Source organism: Ambystoma mexicanum, chromosome 1p, assembly GCF_040938575.1.
Source record: "Ambystoma mexicanum isolate Mex_15411 chromosome 1p, UKY_AmexF1_1, whole genome shotgun sequence".
Lineage (NCBI taxonomy): Eukaryota > Metazoa > Chordata > Amphibia > Caudata > Ambystomatidae > Ambystoma > Ambystoma mexicanum.
Genome location: NC_090921.1, coordinates 185282249 through 185302828, shown reverse-complemented (window position 1 = coordinate 185302828; position 20580 = coordinate 185282249). Strand labels below are relative to the sequence as shown.

The 20580-nt window shown below is 49.1% G+C and overlaps 1 protein-coding gene across 1 annotated transcript in view; it reads left to right on the top strand.

The window, feature by feature from the left end:
* Positions 1-20580, top strand: part of DNAH2 (dynein axonemal heavy chain 2) — a 3498763-nt gene that overhangs the window by 175267 nt on the left and 3302916 nt on the right. The window lies entirely within an intron of this gene.

Sequence of the window (20580 nt, the reverse complement as noted above, 5' to 3'; positions counted from 1 at the left end):
GACTCGCACCACTTCACACTCAAAACTAGACAAAATGTCTTTGTCAGTGTCCTATATTGCAATGCGCCTCCGCACCCTTCGGCTGGGCTTATCCATCGTCCCTGCTAAAAAAGCATCAGCGTTAATGAGGTAATACCTTAGTATGCTAATTCACTATATAACAATAACATAGGGGAGGGGAATAATTCATCACGACAACACAGTAACCTAATCGGATCGCACAAGCCAGACCATAGTGTATCCCACAGTAGCATCGCAGTTAATGCAAGCCAAGCCTCTGCGTATTAGATCAACCCCAGAATTATTCAATCGTGTGAGAATAATGCTCACCTCCATTACTCCTACGTATCGTCCCCTATCCTCCATACTTATGGCACATCTCTCCATCCTGTGAGATGGGACCGGAGCACTTTGTAAAAAGCATCCAAATGTTTTTTTTTCAAAAATGTTTCCTTCCTCTCTTTCTTGCGCGGGGCCGGGCATGCGGCCGTAACCCCGCACACCTTGGCTCCGCACCACGCATCGCCCATCAGTCCTTTTCTCCGCTCGTTCGGGACTGGACGCACTTGCATCCTCAGAAGATTTTCTTCCCTTTTTAGCGATCGTGTACTAGTCTGTCTGTCGTTCAAACTAGACTTTCCAGATTGTTTCTTCGTGCCACCGAAGCTTCGCGAGGGCGGATCCCCATCCTCTTTGTTTAGAGTGCTTGGGTCCGGATCACCGTTGGGACTCCTGTTTTTACAGCGACTCCCTTTCAGTCGTGCACTTCACCGTCGGTTGGAGCGGTGGGAGGAGGTGTTCCGACAAACTCCTCCTTCGCATTTCAAGCATTCATCGACGAAAAGAAGAAACACCCGCTAAGTTCTTTACTTTTCAGAGCACCCCGGCAGGGGGATACCTTCCCAGGTTCCTCCCGGGCCAGGAGGAGCGTTGATCGCTCTGTTACCAGGGATTGCCCTGAGGTGCCTGTTGGGCCTAATAATTGTACCAGAATTTTCTCCGAGGGTCTCTGTAAGGGGCCTGTGTATACCAGAGCACGCTCCGAGGCCCCTCCTGTGGGGGCTATTTGTAGACCCTGTTCGACTGATTCGGGGGGGTACCGGAGCTTGCTCTGAGGCCTCTCTTTCAGCTTCCCTTAAGAATAAGACTGGGGTGCGCACCAAGGCCTTGGGTAGGCTTGGTGTCACCGAACGGATGTTTGAGGCCCGTGCGGATAAGGCTGTTACCGGACCTGGGTCCGAGGTCCCTCGTACAGAGGCTCAAGTTACCAACAGTACTGAGAGGCCTGGCAAGGCCTTATCGGTGAAAGCTGTTTCTCACCGTTCCCGCTTTTGCAGCGACACCAGACCTGTTGAGGGGGCAAAGAAGGAAAGTTCTTCTTTTACCCGCAGTGCCGAGGTCCTTCCTTGGAAGGCTAATTTGGCAGTTGGTATGTCGCAGAAACATTCCAGGCCTCATAGTACCGGCTCTGCCGAGGTCCCTTATGTTAAGGCTAAAGTTAAGACCCCTGATCCATCGACGGGGACCCCTGCCTCACTTCCTGACGTGCCGCAGTTCCCCTCAGGCGATGACAAAATGGTGCCCGTTCCCACTACGACCGCGGGGTCGGCACCGTCGATTTATGTGGATACGTCAGTGGAGTGGCCGGTATGGAACCCTTCCCCGTTACGTCCCTGGAATTATCCTCTTCATGAGAGGCCGCCTCAGGTTCCAAAAGCAGTCCTCAGAGGAAGCCTTTTTCGATACATTTCAAACGCTCATGCGTACCGACCCCATGAGGAAATATTTCAAAGGGCTTTTTAGAGAGGTATGTCCGCCCGCGCCTCTGGCTCCACGCGTTCCTCCGGTGGTTCTGCCGGCGCCTCCCTTGCCTACGGTGCCTTCCCCGACTCTTCCGCCTTTGCCCCCATTGTCCCCCGTGGACAAGGCAGCGCCCGACACGGCTCAGCAGGATCCTGACCTGTCGGCTGACGCGCAAGGCGATCAGGGCACGAGGACCTGCCCCGCTCTATTAGAGCTTTCCATGACCGGGTACTGGACATGATGGCCTTCTTAGATGTTCCGGTACCCGAGGCACCCGCTCCGCAGGAGGGCGTGCTTTCTGGGGTGTTTACACTGTCTCCTTCGGAGCGTACCGGCCTGTTCTTGCAGAAGGACATTGTGGCTGAGGTCCGTAGGGTTTGGGAGAAGCCACACTCTGGACTTTTCGTCAATAAGAAAATTGACGCGCGATACAGACTGCATTCTTCGGTAGAGGTGGCCCTGTCATCTTGTCCGCCCCCCTCCTTCACAGTGGTGGCTGCGGCCACTTTGCAGTCCAGGCCTGCAGCATCCTCTTCCACGACGGCTACTCAGGTTCTGGGAAAGGAGGATAAGCTCCTTGACTCCCTTGGGAGAAACATTTTCGCCAACTCGGCCTTGCAGCTCAGGCAGGCCAATGCCGAACTAGTGTTAGCGGGGGCTAATATGCGGATGTGGAAAGGTCTGTTGGAGTTTGAGGAGTGCATCCCAGTCTAGAAGCTGGAAGACTTTAAAGCAGGATTATCCGACGCCAGGGTCTTGGCCCAGGATCTCCTGGAGGCTGCGGCTCATCACGTAGACATCTCTGCTCGGGGCCTTATGTTAGGTGTTGATACCTCACGACAGGCGTGGCTGCATGCCACTAAATTCTCGAAAGAAGTGCAGGACAAGGTGCTGGACCTTCTGTTCGATGGCAAGGAGCTCTTTCATTCTACAACAGATGTAGAGCTCACCAAGACGAAGGATAGCACTCAGACAGCTAAGTCCTTATAGCTCCTTGTTAAGACCCCTTTCAAAACCCAGAGACCATTGGCGCAGAACTGACCCTCCTCTGGCTTTAGGGGCTTCCTAGATCAGAAATCTCACTGAGTGGATACCCCTTCGGGGAATAACCGCCATAGGCAACAACGGACTCGGTTTTTCTCCCGCTCTTCAGCCTCCTCCTCAGGTTCAGGTGGCAATACCACCGGAAAACCTACAAAATGAGGGTTCTCCGCGCTCGCAACAGACCCCGGTGGGAGGACGCATTGCGTCTCATTGGGAGGCGTGGAAGACCATTACCAAAGACAGATGGGTCTTGTCAGTCGCTCGGGCGGGCTTCCGCTTACCCCTACCCCCTACCCCACCCTTCAACCCTCCCTTTCAGCTGTCGGGCTCGCCCTCCCTCAAAGCCGAGGTTCAGAAACTTCTGGACCTCAGAGCTGTAAAACCCGTTCCCCTCGGGGAGCAAGGGGAGGGCTTCTACTCCCGGCTGTTTAGTGCCCAAACCCAACCAGGCTGGCCTGCGCACCATCCTAGACCTTTCCCAGTTCAATCTTTTCCTACCCCAAGAGAAGTTCAAGATGATCACACCCAGCCAGATACAGTCCTCCTTGCAGAGGGGCGATTGGCTCTGTGTGGTGGATCTTCAGGATGCGTACATGCATATTCTGATTTGGAATCCACACAGGAGATATCTCTCCTTCTCTTTGGGAGAGGAGCACTTCCAGTTTCGAGTGCTTCCTTTTGGCCTCAGCTCTGCGCTGCGTGTCTTCACGAAGATGATGTCGGTGATTGCGGCCTATCTTCGTCTGCAGGGTGTACATGTGTATCCGTATTTGGACGACTGGCTCTTACGCAGCCCTTGTCCGTTGGAAGCAGCGGGCAATCTTCAGTCTCTCCTTCAGCTCCTGTTCCACCTTGGGCTGTAGGTGAACTGGCGGAAATCTTCCATGACGGTCTCGCAGGACTTGATTTTCCTGGGTTTTTGCTGGAACACCATCGACTGCAGAGTGTACCTGACCGGGGACAGAATGGCGGATCTGTTAGCCACGTGTCAGATGTCTGCGCAGTCGGAGAGCATGTCGGCCTGGTGGTTCCAGAGGCTTCTGGGCCTCATGGCCTCGTGCGTGTTGGCTCTTCCTCTTGCTCGTCTCAAGATGAGGCGGACCGAAATGGCTCTTCGGAGTTCTTGGCGTCAGGCTATGGACCCGGATTCCAAGCTGATAATGATTCCGGCTTCCATGATTGTGGACCTGGAATGGTGGTCATCTCTCAGCAACCTGTGGGTGGGTGCAGGGTTGCTGGACCCAGCCCCTACGGTGACGATCACGACAGACTCCTCCCTCCTGGGGTGGGGTGCGACGTTAGATCCTCTTCAGGTCTCGGATCTCTGGTCGCCTCAGGACAAGCTCCTCCACATAAATCATTTAGAGCTTCTGGCGATCTTCCTACCGCTCAGGGCGTTCAGACCGATCATAGCCAACAAGGTGGTCCGCATACGCACGGACAATGTGGTGTTGATGTATTACATCAACAAGCAAGGGGGAACCAAGTCTCCCCCTCTCGTGGACCTGTCCATCCAGATTTGGGAGTGGGCTGTGCTTCATGGTGTTTGGCTGCTTGCAATGCACATCTCGGGCCAGCTGAATGTCACAGCGGATGCCCTCAGTCGGCGGACAGTGGTCAGCTACGAGTGGGAGTTGAAGACTGAGGTCCTCTCGTGGATTTTCTTGCGTTGGGGCACACCAGAGGTGGACCTCTTCGCTACGGCAGTAAACAAGAAGCTTCCTCAGTATGCCTCCAGAGGGGGGCTGGGAGCCTCCTCTCTGGGGGATGCGCTCGAGATTCCATGGCACAACAAGCGAGCTTAGGCCTTCCCGCCTCAGCCTCTAGTCCATCGAGCAATTTGGAAGCTGAAGAACTCGGTGAACTGTTCCCTTCTACTCATAGCCCTGTGGTGGCCGTCCAGGTTTTGGTTCTCAGAACTTCAACACCTGTCGATGTATCCGCCGATCAGGTTACCAGTGACCTCCGATCTTCTTCATCAGGGGGAACAGCAGATGTGGCACCCCTCCCCACAATCGTTCAGCTTGGCGGCATGGTGCCTGAGTTCAAGTCTTTAGAACATCTTAACTTGTCTGTGGATAACCTGCGTATTATCCAGGCAGCCAGGAAACCCTCGACTAGATCCCAATGCAGAAGAAAATGGCTCAGGTTCTGTCATTGGTGTTTGGAAAAACAGTTGGACCCAAGTGGGGCTACGATTGACACGGTGCTGTCCTTCGTATCCTTCTTAGCAGAGTTGGGTGTTCATGTTCTGTCATGCAGAACTTCTCTTTCAGCAGTAATCCAGTGGTTAAGAGGCATTTTGCAGGCTTGACACGCCTCTATCCTCCAATTCGTAATCCGCACCCGCCTTGGGATCTAAATGTAGTCCTGACGGTGTTGTGCCATAAGCCTTTTGAACCCATTGCCACGGTGGACCTCAAGTACCTATCCTGGAAAGTGTCCTTTTTGGTCACCGTTACGCCAGCGAGACTGGTGAGTGAGCTCCAGGCCTTGTCGACGGAGCATCCCTTTTTGGTTTTTCACAAGGATAAGGTAGTCCTACGAACGAATCCTGCTTTCCTGCCGAAGGTGGTAACTGAATTCCATCTGAATCAGTTGATCTCCCTTCCGGTCTTTTTTCCAAACCCTACCTCAGAGGCCGAAAGGGTTCTGCATTGTCTCGATGTCAGAAGGGCTCTTAACTTCTATCTGGACAGAACTTCCGAGCTTAGGAGTTCTTCTCAACTGTTTGTGACTTTTGGTAACCCTCAGGGTAAGCAGGCGTCTAAGGTGACTTTTTCTCGATGGATCGCCGCCTGCATTACGGAGTCTTTCACCGTCCAAGGGCTGAAACCGCCTAAGGGTATTCTTGCACACGTGGTGTGGGGCAAGGCAGCTGCGGTTGCTTTTCATAAATATGTCTCCTGGGAGTCCATCGCTAGGGCAGCTACTTGGGCCTCCCCATCTGCTTTTTGTAACCATTATTGTCTTGACATGAGCTCAAGAGCTGATGCTCAGTTTGTCAGGCTGTGCTGAAGAACCTTTTTCAGTAAGGGGTATTTCCATCCACCCGTAGTTCCTGTTAGGAGTGCTTGGGAATCTCCCATAAGTATGGAGGAAAGGGGACGGGACGTAGGAGTATAACCAGGTTACTCACCGTAGTGACCACCTTACTCCTAGTCCATAGTCCCCTTTCCTCCATAGGCCCGCCCGCCGTCCCCTCTAATAAGGTTCCTCTGTTATTGCTAATAGTTCTCTGACCTGGCGATAGAAAAGGACTGATGGGCGATGCGCGGGGCGGCGCCAAGGTTGGCGTGGTTACGGCCGCGTGCCGGGCCCCACGCACGAAAGAGAGGAAGGACAAATCTTATTTTAAACATTTTGGGATGCTTTTTACAAAGTGCTTCGGTCCCGTCCCACAGGACGGAGAGATGTCCTATAAGTATGGACTATGGACTATGGACTAGGAGTAAGGTGGTCACTACGTTGAGTAACCTGGTTAATCTTTAATAGAATCGAGACTTTTCTAAAAGTTATTCTGGAAATTCTTCATTCTATGTCAAGACCGGTGGCGAGCATTATGCTTGAAGTAAAACTCCTTAAAGACAGACTCTCCTGCCAAGTCCGCTATCTTTATAATATCTTCATGTTCTGATGTTTATTAATCTGCTTAGAATCACGTGCTGTGCATAGTCCGACATCCAGTGGTCACTGCAGAGTATTGCATCTTGTTTTTCGAAAGTCGGAAAGGGGACGTCGACATAGGCGTGTCTGTAATACTATCTCTATAGTGACGTGTAGTGTACCCAAAACCCCTCACGCGTCGAGGTCCCTCAGATAGTTTTATCCCACCCAGAATACTGGTCGCCTTATGCAGAGCTCGTAATGGACATTGGGCCTCATTACACGGAAGGCGCTAACGGATTACCGGCACCGGTAAGGTCCCCGGTGCCAGTAATCCCTTAGCGCTCTACTACGAGTTCCCTCAGCGGGTCCCGTCCTTAACGCCTGGTCTGACCAGGCGTTAAGGACGAGACCCGCTGAGTTATTCAAAGCAAATAACGGTACCGCAAATTCCGGTACAGTTAGCTCCTTCCCCATTCCCATTGAGCCCTATGGGGGCTCAAATGGGAATGGGGAATGGTTTTTGGAGTAGGGACTTACCAGGTCCTCCAGGGTCGGAATGACCCGGTAAGTCCCCATACCACCTACCCGGACCCGGTACCCGGCAAGGGAGTAGCCATGCTGCTAATAGCGGCATGGTTACCTCCTACCGTGTCATGAGGCCCATTGCCTTTAACATTTATTCGACCCTTGGTCGATTTGTCAGTTTTTATTTATATCAACCGCCTCCAGCCCTCTTTCGATGGCCATTCAACTTCCCCGCCGGAGGTTTCGACGGAGGTGATCCTTTCGGCACTGCCGAACACGTGGCCCGGCCTCGCCGGCCTACACAGTAGGGAGAGTGGGGGTTGTTGTGGACATTTCTGCTTCTTCTAGAATGCCTTTCGTTTTCTCTCCCCTTTCCTTCGGGGTCGTTATCACTTATTACATCCTCTGCTATGGAGAGGACTCCCTTTAGATTTTGCCCTTGTTGTAACGGCAAATTCCTGTGGAAAGACCAGCATAAGCGGTGTAACAGCTGCTTACCCCTCGACCACAACAAGGCCGCTGTGCGGCCTGTAAACTCCTTCGCCCAAAAACCTTGAAGGAACGCAGGGTCAAAAGGTGGGCAGCCTATGGCATGTCGAGGGCTGATTCCTCACCTGCGGCCGCCGAGTGTAACGAGGGAGATAGTGATAACACTACCTCCGTAACGGAGGTTGTCGACCTCTCTATGGAGCACTCCCGCTCCACTGCGTCTGTCCCCGGCCCCGAAAAGCTCGGCTCCGGCCCTACTTATTTGGAAGACGCCTATCACCGGAACACCTCTCCATCCTTCTTCAGGAAGTCGAACTGCTGCTGGAAAGAGGAGCAATAGAGGTTGTGTCTCTATCGCAGGTAAAGGAGTGTATTTATTCAGTGTACTTCCTTGTACCCAAAAAGGATTTAACCATGCGCCCTGTAATAGATCTGCGCCCAACGAACAAATACGTAAAACCTCAGAAATTCCATATGGTGACTGTGCAGGAGGTAATTCCCCTGCTCACACAGGGGGATTACATGGCAACACTGGACATGAAAGGTGCATACTTTCATATTTCAATGTTGCCAGCGCACAGGAAATACCTCAGGTTCATGATAGAAGGCAATCACTATCAGTTCAAAGTGCTACCCTTCGGCATAGCTTCAGCGCCAATGGTATTCACGAGGGTACTGGCAGCGGCATATCTGCGCAGGTTGTCCATTCCAGTCTACCCTTACCTCGACGACTGGCTCATAACAGGGGATTCTTGCGAAACATGCTTCTCAAATACCCAAAAGACTGTAGACCTTTTGTTCCACCTGGGCTTCTCCATCAACGAGAAGAAGTCCAGTCTACACCCCAGCCAAGTCAAGCAATTCCTAGTGGCTCTAATTCGAACAAAGGACGGCCTCATCTTCCCCTCCAACGGGAGGGTCCAAAACATGCTGTTTCAGATCCCTCAATATGTAGCCAGTCGGGAGGTGACGGTACGCAAGGCCATGCGGTTGCCAGGAATGATGGCGTCATGTATTTATTTGGTACCTCACACGCCCCAATGCAAGAGTGGCTCAAGAGCCAGTGGTGTCAGGCCAGCAGACAATGGGACGATCTAGTGGTGGTCCTGCAGGTCTAGGTTCTCTCGCTGTGATGGTGGTCGAAGGAAAACCTTGCAGTGGAAGCCACTCTAACCACAGACACATCCCTCACAGGATGGGGGCTCGCCTATCCCATCAGACTGCACACAGAGTTTGGACTCCGAGTGTGGCGTCCAAACACATAAATTTGCTGGGACTGCTGGCAGTCTTCAAAGCACTGAAGGCTTTCCAGACACACCTCTGTTAGGGAGAATTCTCTGTATAGGCTAATTTCCCAAACCTAGTGAGTCCCTCAGCAGCTTTGCTGGATTTTTGGGGTTTATTTTTGTTCTCCTGCTAAGAGTGAGACTCTTTTTCTCCCACTCTTAGACATGATTTGAGATATCCTTTGCCTTTGTAATGTGTTTAATGGACTATGGGGTCTTTTACTCCATAGGGTTTCATGTGTTTTTGGTAAGTGTGTTACACAGCACCCTCAGTGCAGTAACACAGGGGTGTCATAGTGACCCCCAAATATAGACTCCATAACCTGGGACTGACTACTGTCTCCCTGGGCATGTAAAGTCACCATTGACTTTACTAGTCTTAAATTAACAGAACCAGTACAAACCATCATATTGTGGAAGTACTGCTAGGGGTAATTAGATTTCCCCTGGGTCTGTTTTACGAGGGGGCACTGTGCAGTCCCCCCTTGTCGAGTTTCTGGCTGGTGGCAGTGGTTACCACGCAAAATATTCCACGGAATATTTCCTATGGCATTTTCCCATTCATTTTAAACGCACCACTTTTTTGGTGCAATGTTAAAGATACCGCCGGGATATTTATTTAATATTTATTCCCCGGTTGGGTCTTTTTGCCAGGACTCGGTTTTAAAATGGGGTTTGTGTTCGCCTCTGTAACTCCAACCCAAGTCGAGCCCTTTGTTCCACTTTTGGCCGGCTTCTGCACAGAAGCCACCAAAAGTGGTGCCACTCTGTCTGGGTCTACAGGATGTGTGGGAGGGGGGGGTTTAGGCACCCTGGACTGAGTTGCCTCGGCAACTCAAGTCGCACTCTTGTATGATTGGCCCAGTGGTGAGCCGCCCGGCTCACCACTTAGCATGTTTGAGTGACAGCTAAGACTGATGAATGGGGGTTTTCTGCATAAAAGCAGGGCTTTGGGGACTGGAACTTCAGAAGTCGCCACAGGACCAAAGAATCCGAAGAGGGAGAAGCTGAGCCGACCTGCAACAACGACAGCACCGGTGGAGCCCTGCTGAACCGCCTCACCACTTCCCGACGACAGAGAAGATCTTCATCCTGGAGAGTCTTCTTCCTCTGAACTGGTGGGGATAACCAGTTGACCCTCTTTTCGCTTTCCTGGATCGTCTCGTGGTGGAATCGCCCATGCCAAGCACCCCGGCGGCCTGATAGCCACGCTTCACCACTACCGCGAATAAAAGGGTAATACCTTTTAACCGGGAAACTCTGCGGCTGGTCTCTTCCCTGGCAGTGCAACGACCTCCAGCTTTCCTCCACGTCGAGAACTTCTCTTCCCCTCGACGAAGCACCGACTTGCACCCGCTGCCAGGAACAATTGTCCCCGCGGGAGCTTTCTCACCATTTCAGGTACTGTGTCCTGCCTGGTCTCCCTTGCAACAGACTGTTCAAGGTGTCCTGTAAATCCTTGACTCTCTATCCTGGGGTGACCAGGGACCTGTTAACTAACTTTCTCTGAACTGATCCAACTCTTTTTGAACTATCTACAAAGACTTTTAAAGTATCCTTCAGCTGTGTGATCTTGGACACATTCCGCCTTGCTCTCTCCAAGAGTGGGCCTGGCCTATGAACTTTCTTGCTCTACAGTAGACTCTGCCTTTTCTGACTTGCTCTGGTTCTTGTAAAAGTGTTGGTATTGTGTGCTTTCCTAATTCTGCCTTTTCCCTCCCTTTTTAACTAACTTATTGGAGTGCCATCTTAGGTTAAGCGCTCACCTCTGTCTGCAAATAAGTGGTGTTTTAACTAAGACTTGTTCAATAAGTAATCAGGCATGTATATATTGATAGTGACTGTGTTTGAACTTGCTTGCCATATTAGTGTTAGTGTATTTTACAAGTGTGTTTTTAAATAAATAATGATATACTTTTATACCCAAGCTCTGGTCAGTGTTTGCTTGTGCTACTGTATCCGTGTACCTATTTTCTATACTCCTATATACTGTCTAACTCTTCTTGAGAGAAGTCTGGCGCTCAGCCACAGCTACCAGGTAAATCTGGGTGGTACAGACTGCTACCAATTGGGTTTACTGACAACACCTGTAGTCCTAAGCCTTTTGCAGTGGTCCCTAAGGGAACTGCACAGGTTTCTGCCTAACAACCTCCAAGGGAAAACATTGCTGATCCTCACAGACAGCACCACAGCCATGTACTTCCTGAACAAGCAAGGGGGCACCCACTCTCCAGGACTGTCCAAGCTGTCCCAGAACATCTGGAAGTGGACTCTCAAACACATGTTCCTGTTATCGCAACATGTGCAAGGGGAGCTCAATCTTCTGGCAGACAAACTCAGCAGAGACTTCCCTCTGCCCGCAGAGTACGAATGGCGACTACACAAAGACATCGGCTCCAACGTTTTCGCAGAATGCGGCTTGCCAGAGATCGACCTGTTCGCAACACTGGAGAACACCCAATGCCAAGATTACCCCTCCAGGTACCATCTCTCTGGATAACATGGTCAGGGAAATGTGTCTACGCTTTTCCCCCCCGACACCCTTTCTCAACAAGATAGTGCACAAGATGCACCAGGAACGAATTACCATGATACTGGTGCCCCCCATGTGGGCCCGCCAACCCTGGTTCACTCATCTGATGGAGATGTCACTGTCTCCTCCAGTGAAACTACCCTGCCCGTTCAACATGCTGTCACAGGACAGGGGCCAAACGCTGCACCCATGCCCACAGACCCTGAACTTGGCAGCCTGGCTCCTGAGGTCATAGAATTTGGTCATTCGCAGCTCCCTCAGAGATGCATGGACATCCTCAGAGAAGCAAGGAAACCGAACACTCGTTACTGCTACTCTAGCAAGTGGAAACGGTTCGTAATCTGGTGTAAGTCAAAGAGCATCAACCCTGTTGACTGCTCTCCCACACAGGTTGTTCTATACACTTGTTGGACTCAGGTTTAGTCTTTAATTCTATTAAAGTTCACCTATCTGCACTCTCCGCCTACACTACCTCTCAACATAAGGTGTCATGGTGGAAAGTTCCAGTTATTAAAGCCTTCATGGAGGGAGTGAAGAGGATTCACCCTCCTATATCTAACCCAGCTCCCGGATGGGCCCTGAATGTTATACTAACCAGGCTAATGGGCTCCCCCTTCGAACCCATGCATAAAGTAACCCTTAAGTACCTCACTCTTAAGACTGCTTTCTTGATAGCTATCACCTCCATTAGGAGAGTGAGTGAACTACAAGCGCTCTCTATACTAGATCCCTTTGTAACATTTCACAAAGATAAGGTGGTTCTACGCACACACCCTAGGTTTACACTGAAGTTCATTTCAAAATTCCATGTCAACCAGTCTATAGAACTACCAATGTTCTTTCAAAACCCATCAAACTTGGGAGAAAAGAGCCTACACACTCTTGATGTGCGCAGAGCGGTCATGTTTTATATGGAAAGAACTAGACCACTGAGAAAGACCAGTTCTTTGTCTCAGCGGTGGCAGGAAGAGAAGGAGATGCAGTTTCCAAATCCACTATATCTAGATGGATTGTCCAATGCATCACTCTCTGTTACACTCTTGCTAAGAGAGAACTGCCCTTCAAGCCTAGAGCACATTCTACTCGAGGCACTGGGGCATCCATAGCATTCATTGCAAATGTTCCCCTTGAGTCCATTTGCAAGGCGGCAACCTGGAGTTCTGTACACACCTTTACAGAACACTATTGTCTAGATACCCATTCTAGATCTGATTCCCAGGTGGGACAAGCAGTACTAAGACATCTTTTCTCTACTCTTCCTTCTCACAACCCACCTCCAACTCCAGGTACTGCTCACTAATCTATGCACAGCATGTGATTCTAAGCAGATTAACAAACATCAGAAGACATGCATTACTTACCGTAAAAGCATTTCTGATGATTGTATCTGCTTGGATTCATATGCACCCTTCCTCCCTGCTCGGATGGAAGGAACATAGACGTCTTATTACTTTCTCTCGCTTTTCTGTACTCACTCACGTTAGTTATAAGGCTCCCTCATGGCAGAAAAAATACAAACCGAGGGACCTCGACGCGTGAGGGATTTTAGGTACACTACACGTCACTATAGGGATAGTATTACAGACACGCCTATGTCGACGTCTCCTTTTCGACTGGATGTCGGACTATACACAACATGTGAATCTAAGCAGATACAATCATCAGAAATGCTTTTACAGTAAGTAATGCATGTCATATCTTCCAGCCTAACTGCCACTTGAAAAGCCTTTGAGGCGGTGGCGCCTCTGACTGAGTAGGCTCCTGTTAAGGAGAATTCTCTGTTTAGGCTGAATTCCCTAACCCAGTGAGTCCCCCAGCAGCTTTGCTGGATTTTTGGGGTTTATTTTTTTCTCCTGCCAAGAGTGAGACTCTTTTACCCTCACTCTTGGGCATGATTTGAGAGTGTTTCTTTGAATCTAGATGTGTTTAATGGGCTATGGGGTCTTTTACCCCATAGGGCTTCATGTGTTTTGTGATGTGTGTTACACAGTACCCTCAGTGCAGTAACACAGGGTGTCATAGTGACCCCCCAGTATAGACTCCATACCCTGGGACTGACTACTGTCTCCCAGGGCATGTAAAGTCACCATTGACTTTACTAGTGTTAAATTCTGAACAGAACCAGTACAAACCATCATATTGTGGACGTACTGGCTGGGGCAATTCAATTGCCCCGGGGTCCATTAGTCGAGGGGGCACGTCTCCGTCCCCCCTGATCGAGTTTTGGCTGGTGGCAGTGGATACTACTTTTTATATTCAACCGCGAATATTTTCCTATGGGATTTCCCATTGTTTTAGGCTACTATCTTTATTTAATTATTTAATTATTTACGGTAGCCTCGAACATACCGCCGGTTTATTTAATTAATATTAATTCTCCGTATTTTTTGCCAAAACTTGATTCTAAAATGGCGTTGTGTTCTCTTCTGTGACTCCAACCCAAGTCGAGCCCTTTGTTCCACTTTTTGGCGGGCTTCTCCACAGAGGCCCTCCAAAGTGGTGCCACTCTGTCTGGGGTACTTAGGAGGGGTGGAGGGGGATTTAGGCACCCTGGACTGAGTTGCCTAGGCAACTCAAGTCGCACTCCGTCCTGATTGGCCCAAGTGGTGAGCCGGCCGGCTCACCACTTAGCATGTTTGAGTGACAGCTAGGCTGAGTGAATGGGGGATTTCTGCATAAAAGCAGGGCTTTGGGGACTGGAACTTTAGAAGTCGCCACAGGACGAGGGAGAAGCTGAGCTGACCTGCCACGATGACACCACCGGTGGAGCCCTGCTGGACCGTCTCACCACTTTTCCCAACGACAGAGGAGATCTCCCGCCGGAGAGTCTTCTTCCTTTGACTGGTGGGGATAACCAGTTTCACCGTCTTTTCGCCTTCCCGACGTACCTCGTGGCCGCCTTGCCTGTGCCAAGCACCCCGGCAACCGGGATACCACGTTTTACCACGACCGCGAAAAAAGGTACCACCTTTAACCGGAAAACTCGCGGCTGGTTTCTTCCCTGGCAGTGCAACGACCTTCATCTTTCTTCCAAGTCGAGATCTTCTCTTCCCCTGGACGACGACACGACTTGCACCCACTGCCAGGAACAACTGCCACCGCTGGAGGATCCTTCCCACTTAAGGTACCGTGTCCCGCCTGGCTTCCCTTGCCACGACGGTACGGGGTAGATTTAGCCCCCGGCTTTCGAACCTGGGTTAGCCTGGGACACCCTGGCTAAACTTTCCTGAGCCTCTCTAAACTCTTTTTGAACTCTCTGCAAGACTTTCTAAGCCTAGTGATCTTGGACGCATTTGTGCTCTGCTCTCTCTAAGAGTGGGCCCAGCCTTTGGACTTTGGTTCACCAGTGACTTTTGCTCTTCTGCCTTGCTAACAGTGTTCCTGAATCTTAGAGTGGTGTACCTTTCCATATTCTGTCTTTTCCCCTCCCTTTCTCGCAAACTTATTGGAGTGCCATCTAGTTAAGCGCTCACCTCTGTATGAAAATAAGTGGTGTTTTACTAAGACTTATCTGATAAGGAAAAAGGGGTGTATATATTACAATAGTAACTGTGTTTAGAATATTTTACAACAAGAGTGCTGGAGTGTTTCAAATAGTGTGTTTTTAAATAAATAATTATATACTTTGATACCAAAGCTCTGGTCAGTGTTTGCTTGTATTCATGTGTCTGAGTGCCTATTGTGTATACTTTGCATACTGCCTAACTCTTCTTGAGAGAAGTCTGACTGCTCAGCCACAGCTACCATGTAAATCTGGGTGGTACAGACTGCTACCAAGTGGGTTTACTGCTAACACCTGTAGTCCTAAATCTTTTGCAGTGGTCCCCAAGGGAACTGCACAAGTTTCTGCCCCGAATTGAGATGCATCTATTCCCGCTTTTTCGAGCGTCCAATGCACCCACTGGGCGATGGTTGTTGTTGCAACTGCTTTGTGGGGTTTGCAAAGGGAATCAACAACTCTCCCTTCCTATCCATTTGCAGGTAGTCTGTCATCTCTTTGTATGCTTCCAAGCACTTCACCACACACAGTTTGGGTTTTTATTTATTTATTTTTGCATTTATTTACAGCACACATAATCCGTAGGTATCTAGGCGCTAGTTTCATCGTGGAAAGGTAGGTAATTGATAACGAGGCTCGTTTTATTTTTCTTTCAAGTGCAGGTCCGGGATTCAAACCTGCATGTGCTCAGCGTGGTCTTGCTTCCAAGAGCCGCGCATTGCCTCAGAGCTATCCTCCTTTCCCAATTGATCTCTGTAGGCCGGATATACAATCACCCTAGAGTTACACTTAGTGCCTGTTGAAACGTGAAACACTAATCCGTCTGAAGAGTACACCCGCCCGCAAAGTCTAGTGCCCTCACATCGGACACCCTCCAGAAACATATCAGGCATAGTAAGGTTGTGAGCTTGACCGAGAGGGCCATGTGCGACAGCTCCGTATTGTGCGGCTAAAAAAGGAATAGGTTTAGAACGCAGTTAAAATCTCATAGCCTGTTGTATCAGGCAGGCAGCGGCATGGACAGAATGACTCTTTTCAGCATGCGGCACACCAGAGGGTACTCCCCTTCCGGAAGGCCATCCACTAGGTCGTGTCGGGCTGAAATTGCAGGGCGATGGGCATTCACCATCCTGCCCGCTAGAGAACAATCAGTCAGCTCTGCTTGGTGGTTTAACACTTCTGCTGAAGAGAGTGAAATTGGATGGGTACCCGTTCCACACACCAGCGCATCCAGGCAGCCCATGAGTTTTCGTTGTCGTACCTCTTCGAGGTGACCGGCGCCCAGCTGTCTTTGATAAGGCTGACTTTCTTATTTGAAATGCCTGGGATTCTCCATCTCGATCTGACATCTTCCAGGCTGCCAGGGACAGCTTACTGCTCACGGTGAGATGATGCAGCTCCCCGTTCTGACCCAAAAGGAAATCCGAATTGGGGGTAGTAGGGTAGGAGAATCTGATGAAATTTCCAGAAGAGCTAGATACCAGGCTTGTGTAGTCCAGACAGAGGCTATCAGGACCTATTCAGGACCTATTCCGCCTGCTCCTGATGGATCATAGAGAACAGGGGGAACTGCAAGACACCCCCACGGCTGCAGAAACACATCCACGTCTTTCGCTGCTGGGTCCGGCCTCCAGCTAGAGAATACCGGCAGTGAGGCGAAAAGGTTCCAGTCTGGAAGCCCCCCACTTATGTTGCAGGTGTAGAAAAACCCACCTGGCCAGCCTCAAATTGCTGAAAAACCGTCAGGCATCTCGAATTCCGATCTGCAATCTTTCACCAGAGCCGGCAAATATTCTGCTGTCACTGAAATCTGGTATTGCAGCTAGAAGTGCCAGAAGTCTTTGGCCAGCTCTGCCAACGGCTTCGATCTGGTGCCCCCCAGATGACTGATATATCTGACTGCAGATCTATTGTCCATATTTAGCAGCATGCAGCAGCTCACTCTCTTTGGTGAAAAGAACAAACGGCGAAGGATTCTGCTAGAAGTTCCAGGCACTTGATGTGAAGCTCAAGCTCTCGGGGTGACCACCTCCCCCACGCCCCTGGTGGATATTTGACCGCAAGTCGCTCCTCAGCCACTTCGACTGTCGTTGGATTATATGATGAGATTCGGTGCTGACCTGAAGATTGCCCTTCTGTTCAGCCACCAGTGCAGTTCCATTCTTGCCTCGGGAGACAAAACCAGTGACTGTGTATTAGATAGACAGTGTATCGAGTAATGGCCCTGAAGCTCCCAATAGTGTGACAGTCTAGGAAATATGGCTTGAATGGAAGAGGAAAGAAGGCCTATCACTCTGTACAACTATTGTGAGGATATTGTATCCTGCCTTAGCAGCATGCATATCTCTCTGCGTGTCGGATATATCTTGGCCATGAGGAACTGGAGGAGACATTCTTCTGTATCTACTATGAACCTGAGGAACTATAGCCGGCAAGTGGGTTTTAGCTCTGACATTTCCCAATTTATGAGGAACCCTAAACTGTGAAGACGCGTTACGGCCACCTGTGATTGCTCCCTGATCAGGATGGAGACATAGGGATTATATCGTCCAGATAGATTATCAGTCTGATCCCTTTCTCCCTGAGGACTGCCACTACCGGCATCATCCGCTTGGTCAATGCCCAAGCAGCTGTCGAGAGCCCGAAGGGCAGGCTCGATAACTTCCAGTCGAGTCCTCTCCACCTGAATCGCAGAAATTCTCTCTGCTGTGGGCAAATTGGGATCGTTAAATATGCGCATTTGAGAATCAAACGAACTAGCCAATCTCTGGGAAAGAGGATGCCTCTGAGCATGTGAATGCCCTCCATTTTGTAGTGCTGATAGAGGATACCGAAGTAAGTTGAAGGATTGTTAACCTCCCCAATTACAAGCAGGAGGAACTGGGTCAGGGGAAATCCCCTGCACTCAAAACGGAAGAGTCCAGAAATGTGACAAAACTCTCTGTTTATTAAAAGCTTTCAAAACGGGGATCAAGAAGTGGATATCGCATGATTTCCAATACTCTCTCACTGGTAACAGTCATGTCATGTCATGGAGGTTTTAAGGCACAGTCATGTTATAAACAAATGATACATTTCACAAACCTAAGGTGGGATAGGTTTGGTTAGAATGGTAGGCTGCATATAGAAGGCCTATAGGGTTAGTCGTTTTATTGGCTAAACACTGTTTGGTGGCTCCTCCTGCAACCACCGTCTGAATGTTGCAAATACAGGCATGTCAGGCTGGCACATTTCTATTGGGTCTTGCAACAAAGTGTGAACTATCGTGGACAGTGGGTAGAGATTGGCCATTACAGGCTTTCTCAGCCTGCGAAAGCGATTTCCATTCTTTCTCTCGCTCCGACATAGGGATGGGTTTCCCAGTCACTGGAGTAGAGCTCCATCCATCAGATGGGGTCTTAGAAGGTTGCACATTCCATCAGGGCTTTTCTAATGTCTGCTCTTTGAGTGAATTTTCCACAGTGTTCTGGGACCCATCTCTAAGGGTCCATAAGTAAAGGGAGCAGACCTTCCATGGTTATTGGGAAGCGGTGCTGAAGTAGATAATCAGGCCCCAATTAAAGGGCAACATCCATTCAAACATGTTGGAAGCCTCCCAATCAATGGGGGGCTGCCATATTGAAACTTAAGAAGTATTCCTGGGTAATCTAGCTCTAATGTTTATTCAGGCATGAATCCTGACACCACTCACAAAATCAGCCATATCTGGCTGTGATGCTCTAAAGATGAGAGTCATTGACATAAATGGCTACATCCATATCACATTCACTCTTCCTTAGGAATGATACCTGACTTGCACCAGGGTTCATGTGGGGTTCACCTGTAGCTTTGCCTCTGCATTACAGCAGAAATGTAACCACCAAAATCAGGTTAAGGGTGCCACCAACCAGTAGAAACACCACTGCTATGCATTGACCTCACATAGGGAAATCATAGTACATGGTGTAACTTTCTTCTGAAGTAGTTTGGATACCTCATGGGGTACACACAGTATTTGTTTTTCTGATTCGGTAAATTTGAAGCGATCAGGGACAAATCAATAAGTCAACCAGAAAAAAGCAAGGAAATGCACAGGGACAATAAGACAGCATGACATTTTAGGATATTCATCTAGTAGTCATAAGATAATTATTTGAGCAATAGACATAGGGTACCGATACTTTCACATGCATCCTGCACTATACTCTCCCTCCTTTCCTACTAAATAGGAAATTCTACATAGCAGACACAATCATAAAAAGCTTCTCCAGAAGTTACTCTTACTGCTTGCTTAGTGCAAATGTCCCTTTATTTCATGAATCCATGTCCCCACAGATGTGTCTCTATTAGTTATCTTCCTGTTTTTGTCTGCCAGTAGGATGCAGTGAAAGGTGTCAACTGCCCATTTGTCAATTTCTTGGGTGATGCTCCTTGTTTGCTGTCTCCAGGAAGAGATGTATATTTTTGTTCTTTCTTTCCAATTCAAATTGGCTATTTTTTTCTGAACAATTCCTCCTTCCTCTATCACGGACCATGGGGTTCAAACAATGCATTGTCTTCACCAAGCAAGTCAGGGGAATGCACTTCACCACTGTTAGCATATGCATTTTCTGTCTAATTTGCATTTTCACTGATCAAACCACACAAACAAAAACACACCAATGTTTCCAGTTGTGGATGCATGCACAAGAGCCAAAAGACTTTGTGCCTGATTAGCACATTTCTTGTGCTCTGAAACATATATACGGTCTTGTTTTATGTGATGAATTGCTTATTTTAGCTTTGGCATTAAAGCCAAAACCATTGCTTACATGCATCATCCCTGGTGTTTTGGTGCCACTTGCACACAAGTTTGCTAGGTCTGTGTTTACACTGTGCTTGCTAGTGTCTTGTGTGACTCCTTCAGGGTGGAATACCAGATGGATAGAGTGAAACTGATTATGGAACGAAGGAAACAGACACTATGCTTGAGAGTCACTGGAGATCCATCGGCGCTCAAGCATGAATGTGAAATCCAAAATGACTTCCTAGTCTTTCTACCCTTGTTCCTGTAATCTGTTAATATGGGGGTGCAATGTCCTGAAAGTAACAGAAAGTAAAGGTTAAGGGACTGCTATTAACGTGAGTGTTTTGCCAGTATTATTGAATTAGGCCTTGTTTCTGCATCCCTCTAGAGAGTCCCTACACTGCCAATTACGTGGCATAGAGAGTTAGCAGCACAAATATTAACCAATGTATGAAGTATTAGGCCTGTGAGTGTTCAGCCATTTATTTTGTTGTGTCTCTGCCATGTTGAATTAGGTTTTGCTTCTGACGCATCCAAGATAACCCTCATGCTGCCAGTGTGGCCAGCCAGCACAAATATCAGCTATTATTCTAAGAGTTAGGCCTCTGTTACATTTTCTCATGAAATCTTTCCCGAGGGAGTCGAGCACACTGTGCAATCACGGTTTTTGTCCTTGGCATAGCCAGACAAGTATGCGATAGTAACGAAGACAGGTTTTAACGTGGGAGAGCTGCAGGTGTGGGGAGTAGCAAGGGTGCCAAGCTATCTGGTCTCATGGAGGAGAATGGCCTTGAATTTAGTTTATTGCTGGGAATGGCAGAATTCGCTCTTCGTACTGACTGCACATGATTAGGTCATCTAGGGGGGAATGCACATCTACAATGTAACATGTTATTGTACTAACCAATCAAAATAGGGCAATGTACTAACCAATTAGAATAGGACACTTTATGCTGACATAGGTTTTGTATAGGCAGGGGCCAATAGGATGTTTAGAATATAGTTACAAATAATGTTTAGATTGTAT